The sequence below is a fragment of the Lygodium microphyllum genome, chromosome 23 (assembly GCF_053477565.2).
Source record: "Lygodium microphyllum isolate KBCC chromosome 23, Lygodium_microphyllum_v1.1.10, whole genome shotgun sequence".
Classification (NCBI taxonomy): Eukaryota; Viridiplantae; Streptophyta; class Polypodiopsida; order Schizaeales; family Lygodiaceae; genus Lygodium; species Lygodium microphyllum.
In genome coordinates this window covers 120,061,968-120,068,470 of record NC_141157.1, presented here as the reverse complement: position 1 = coordinate 120,068,470, position 6,503 = coordinate 120,061,968, and the positions used below count along the sequence as shown (strand labels likewise).

The following is a 6,503-nucleotide window of genomic DNA, read 5'->3' as shown; positions in this document are numbered from 1 at the left end:
TTCAGGAGGATTGCGTCCACAGAAACAGTAGGGGGGATCCCCTTTAAGTTGTTGTAGCTCCACGTGAAGACATCCCCTTTAAGGAGGATTGTTTGTGTCCACAGACATCATTTAGAGTTGCAAGTTCGAGCTCCACTACATTAGTATAGTATAATAGATCTAGTCATTGGCCCAAGTAGGCTTATTTAAACTGACTTCATACACATCATGTGTGGTGGAACCCTCATCAAATTCACGTGAACTTGAGGGTTCATCAACCAAGGCTCCTTCAAGATTCTCCCGCTCTATTGTAGAAGGTGAATCTCTTTCATTCAACAGATGCATAGCTAGGGTAAGCATAAAAAATAGCTCTTTCTAGACCACATCAAAAAATCAAGCGACCAGCTAAAAGATCGACCACGTAATTAGCCATTTGTGTACATAGCCAGCCCAAACTCCTTGCCTTGTATAGCTCCGAAAAAAGGGCTTCCAACTGTCACTTTTCATCGTGGATGTGCCAGATCTAGGTGATGGTCCAGCAGTTTTTGGGTCCAAAACTTTGGATGCCAATGTGTCGCGATAGCTCACCCGTAGGTCCACATAGGTTGCATATTTTCGGATGTATGTGGGATAGTTACACCCAATGACAGTCAACCGTGGTGGTTGGTCGTGTATCCATGTTGTGGGAGCCGAGTTTTGTTGTGAGCACCATCTTTTGACGCAGACATCGCACTCTTCTCTGTATTCTTAGTTTACAGTGAAAAAGCCGCTTTCCCAATGAGAGGAGCCCCGCATTCCATTCTTATTTGTCTTTCATATGTTGGCGGCTGGATGATTGCACATGGCTATGCACTAGTTCAAGGGGCAATTTTTTCGCCGAACATGTCAGGAGGAAGAGGAAAAAAGCTCCCTCGAATGGGAGCATGCTGAAGTTTTGAAGAAGGTCTGAGTGTCTCCATGGGGATAAAGCGAGGTGGGTTGTGTAACCATGTTGCGGTCACGCGATGGCACTACCACTGCCATAGCATCTTTCTTTTGACACCACCTTCGTATCCCCATTTCCGTACGGCTCCATGGAGTGGTGTACGACTCGAAAGGCGAGAAGCGAAGTTCTCTGAGGCCCGTGTAGAGTTGTTGCTCGTTTGTATGCTTTCATGTAGACCGGATCCAATGACGTGGATGTTTCCTATACAAAAGGGAGCGGGCATTGGTATGATCATGATGATGGGGCTTTACTCGATTTTGGTTACATTGAAGGGTGGCTTTTCTTGCCAAGTCCCATGAAGAATGGGTGTTGGTGTTGGAAAACGCGCATGGGGTGGGAGTGCGTCTCTCTTGTGCCAAGAAATGTGGTGCTGGCAAGTAGATAGCAGGCTCCGAGCGAATAGCTAACCTAGTTGCACAAGTGTAGTGCTTTGTAGCTTGTGGTGGTATGTGCGTGCGCGGGCAGTGCCGGTGCTCGAGCACGTGGAATAGCAGCCCTCCACTGTCTGGAGCGAGGGGTAGCATTGCTCCATTTCCGGCCTCATGCACGTGGAATAGCAGCCCTCGAGGGGGCAACCAAAATAAATTGGGGGAAGGCTGCGCCTTAGTTAGTACGCGCGTGTGAGAACGTACGTACGTACGTAAAATGAATAAAAGATCGGGTTTGACCGGGGACTGAGAGGAGGCCGACGGTCGGCCTGCAGACAAGGTGGCGTTGTCCCTCCACTGTCTGGAGCGAGGGGTAGCATTGCTCCGTTTCCGACCTCATGCGGTCTCCCCTACTTCAAGGACGGAGAGTTGCCAGACCTCCGGGCGGCAATGATCTCGTCCACTCGCGACTGTCTGGAGCGAGGGGTAGCATTGCTCCGTTTTCGGCCTCATGCACGTGGAATAGCAGCCCTCGAGGGGGCAACCAAAATAAATTGGGGGAAGGCTGCGCCTTAGTTAGTACGCGCGTGTGAGAACGTACGTACATAAAATGAATAAAAGATCGGGTTTGACCGGGGACTGAGAGGAGGCCGACGGTCGGCCTGCAGACAAGGTGGCGTTGTCCCTCCACTGTCTGGAGCGAGGGTTAGCATTGCTCCGTTTCCGGCCTCATGCGGTCTCCCCTACTTCAAGGACGGAGAGTTGCCAGACCTCCGGGCGGCAACGATCTTGTCCACTCGCGACTTGGACATAGGCAGCGAATCAGCCCCACATCTCAGTGCACGTGATCGGTGGCATCCACACAACTTTAAACTCCCCCCCTCCTCGGGTTACAGGTGGCATCCACACAACTTTGAACGAAAGGGCGAGCGAGCGCCAACTGCGGCTATCTAGATCGTACATTTTGCGGCAACTATCCAACTTCCACCAGACACACGCCTATATTTGGAGCCGCCGTCCTGCCTCCCGTGAAATCCGGAGCATCATCGTCCGGCCGCCGGCGTTCGCTTGGATTCTGACTTGGACTTGGACATATGACTTTTGTTCTTGAAGTAAATAAATTACCTACGCGTAGGTATATGCCGTTATTATGCATGGATGCCGGAATGGTTATGAACTCTAGACGGTGCTAGTTGTATGAGCTTTGCACGGACACTCGTACTGCGCTCAGCATACGTGTTCACTATAGCATAGGTGGAGCTGTAACTGTTTATATTTTGCCATTCCACTTCTACTTCGCCTCACCTTGTCTTCCTCTTACCATCAACGGTGGGTCAAGAAGGGCCTCATACCAAAAGCCCCGCAAGTATAGCCAACTTAAATCTATAGGTTCTCGGTAACTTAACTATTGGGCTCACCTCGACACCAGGCTGTTTATGTGAAGATAACCTCCTCTCCCTCCTCGAATTGGAAGCTTAGCGCACTGTTCCTGCTCGTTCTTCGAATAGACCGCCATGCTTTACAGAACACATGGCATTGTTTTGCGCAGTCCCACAATTTGTGCACAATTCCTTGCGTAATTGGGCTAGCGAGGAGAAGGCGAGTGACCATACACTCTTCCAACCTGTGCCTTCCTATTCGCAACCTTGCGGTCTTTTATCACAAGGTTCTATCGCATTCTAAGCTTGGAAACTATGGATCTTGATGGACCCGACTTTATCCTTTGTGGTAGGTATGCACACTTGACAAACATAGTTAATGTACGATGCTCACTTTCTCCTAGTCATTCATTCTATGCATGTGTTGTTCCAAAACATCAAAACCCATAGTTGATTGTTCCTATTGGATGGATGTATCCAATTGGTTGGCCTATCATGGGCTATTCAAGCCTTGAGCAACTCATTGAGAAGAGAATCATTTCTCTTTTTGAGGGGTGAGTTGGGGTGTATGGGGAGCATCGATGGTACTTCCTTTTCCATTGAGGCATTAGTACCCTTGCTGAAAATTGTGATAACCTTGATGCTGGGTAGCTCCAAATGGATACATTGTAGTTGGAGGTCAAGTATACACTTGATGAGTCATTTAAATAGGCATCCCAATAGTACCTCATTACCAACTCATTCCGTGTTAGGCAACACATAGAAGATGGCAGGTAGACTTTCAATCTTGGCAGTTAAGGTGATTTGACATTTCCCTAATAATGCATAAGGAGACCCCCCATATGGACAATAATTCTGTGTATGTTGAGATTGGGCATGGACAATATAAAGATGCCAAACTATGACATAGAAGGATTAGGCATGCGAATTCGCAAAGGCTTAAATAGATGTAGTCTACACAGGTTATTCATGGGTTTCTCTAGTTTGGATATGTCAATTTTGATAATGTATGTGAGTCTTGTCAGCTTGGCAGGCAGTCTAGACTCCCATTTTCAAGGGGGGGGGGGGGGGGGGGGGGGCAGTGAGCACTTATCTTTTGGAAATGGTACACTCTGACATTTGGAGTCCATGTCAGAATGTTTCCTTGAGTGGAAGATGCACGTCCTATATCATTTTTATTGATGATTTCAGTAGGATGACATAGGTGTACTTTTTGCAACATACTAGTGAAGCATTTGAAAAGTTTTGGAGTTTTAAGGTATGGCAGAAAAGAAATTTGGGGGTTACATAACACCATAATAGAATGGTGTTACTATAGAAAGGAAAAATAGGATTATTACCAAAGTTGCAAGAGCTATGATGAATCAATCAAGCTCTTTTTTCCCAAGTATAGGTTAGCTAGATGTCATGTGTGCCTCAATAAATGAGTCGAGATCTAACTCTAGTTAGGAACATGGTTAGGTTAGCATTGTGGTTTGAACTATATTTGTAGTTGTGTGTAGTATGTGGGTTACTCAATGAATAATGAAGAATACTATTGAGAGCACTATGCTCTTTGAGCTTGCCTCTCTCCATATCTCTCTCTCTCCCTCTACATCTTGAACATGATATCAGAGCAGGAAGGCCTTATGTGGCAATGAGGAGAAGATGAAGAGTGACCTTGACCTACAACTTGAAGAAGGAACCCTATGGAAGTGCATTGATAGCCACAGACTACACCTGGAATGGTATGTATCAATGTTCTTAAGGTCTACACTTGATAGAGCCTATTAGGGCTTGGAAGGAGGGGTCATTGACCTTCACTAGAGCATGTGATGGAGCTAAACAACACCGGCACCTTTAGCAACAAATCTGCATGATCGGTCTAGACTGCACTTGTTTTTTTGGGGGTTGAATGGGCAACATTAGCAAGTGGGTACCATGACCAATGGGCTGACATACTTAGTATTATTTAGGGCCACTTGAAGCTCATTCGTAGTAGGATATATAGCAATCGTGAGTGCTCATTAGAAGGTCATCAACAACAGCCACATGGACTTCAGAAATTAGCATGGAGTTGGGAATTTGCACTTGCTTTATGGCTTACATGATCAAAGGATCTCAACCAATCATTGCTTCACTTTGGCATTACCAACATCATGTGGATAGTTGGCAACTAGTGTGGCATAATTTATGCATGCTTGGGGCACTAGTATGAGGATCTGAAGCTCAGTTCTAAAATCTTTTTATAGGCTGCAAGAAGCTTGACAGATTGCACTTGAAATCTTGGAGCATATTGAAAGGTTAACTTGGTTTGTAGGGAGTCAAGCACCATCTATTCAAATACTGTAGAAAATACATAGAGTTGTAAACATGGCAAATGTAGATAGATTTGACAATATTACACAGATAGTGCGTGAGAAGTTGGACAATAATAACTATGCAATATGGAAATTTTGCATGGAAAATTTCCTAGTTGGCAAAGGGTATTGGGACCTTATTACAGGTGTTGAATCTATGAACCCAAGCTTCCAAAAAAGATTCCAATTGTTGAATAGCTATGATAGTGGATTTTTAGAGCCTGTTTTTGAAGTGGAAAAGTGGCTCGGTAGGCGTAAAATACCAATTTTTCATGCAAACTGAAACAATTACGGATCAATGAGCTGGAGTATCGTAGATGGAGTTCAATGGTAGGAATACAATGCAAGTCTTGGTTCATTGATTAGAGATCGTTTGACCCCCCATTTAATCCCCTCAAGGTTTCACGTTATAAAGAAGCTTTGTGATCTGAGAGCCAAAAAGTGCATGATAAATGCTAACTTTATAGATTTCGATGCCACAGAGCCAGCTGTCCAGTCAGATCTCGAACCTTAGTTTGTTTGCCTCACCAAAATGCCAAAATCCACTTATTGGCATTGTGAAAACACAAAACTTGAACTAGTTATTTTAAGGCTTTAAGCCTTAAGCTTGGATTAAAGAGGCTTAACTCTACAAATTTGAATCGCGGGAGGGGAGGTGCCATTATTTTCAGTGCCTCCTCCTTGATTAAAAAATGATTGTTTGTGCCTGTTGGCATCAAGTTGAGGGAAGAGGGCATCAAGATAGAGAATTTGGACACTCTCCAACACTTCAATCCACATGAAAAATGATTGAGTAAATGGAAATATCAGTTTTTAGTATTTCTCTCTTCTCTCTCCTCTTGTTGTGTGTTTCCATGGTTGATTCTATGAAAGAAGGGGGTGGGCTGAGATGAAAGAATTCGATCGTTGTCATGAGGTTCTTTGCTCAAGGTCTAAATATAAAACATTTATCCTTTACAAATATCACTTAGTTAGTTGAAATCTAGACATACTACATAGAATCTTGCCTAGTGCAATAATCATAAAAACCTAAGTCCACCAACATACCACATGGTGTAATAAAGGTGGGGACTCTCTACCTTAAAATGCAATAAATTTATCATGGGCCCTTGATAAGATGATTGATTTTGGATACTTACTCTTAACCATCCTTGTATTTCTTACATGAAGTTGCTACGAGTTTTGCAAAACATGTTGCATATGACATGGTATATGTGATCATGGACAATCAAATGGCTTGGATGAGGCCATGATTACATATGTTAGTGATGAAGTTATTCTAATAACATGTCTCACAAGTTCATTAGAGTGAGGAATCACTTAAGTCCATAAAGTATACTATGTTAGTGAGCATATGCATTGTATATGCCTTATATGACTTGCATGAAATATAACTTTGGCAAGAGGGAGTGAAGTCGTGAGCAAGAAAGCCAGCGCAACTTTTGGCACTGAA

The 6,503-nt window shown here is 44.3% G+C and overlaps 1 pseudogene; it reads right to left on the bottom strand.

The window, feature by feature from the left end:
* Positions 1–1,996: 1,996 nt before the first annotated feature.
* LOC148016679 (signal recognition particle RNA) lies at positions 1,997–2,232 on the bottom strand (annotated as a pseudogene).
* Positions 2,233–6,503: the final 4,271 nt, after the last annotated feature.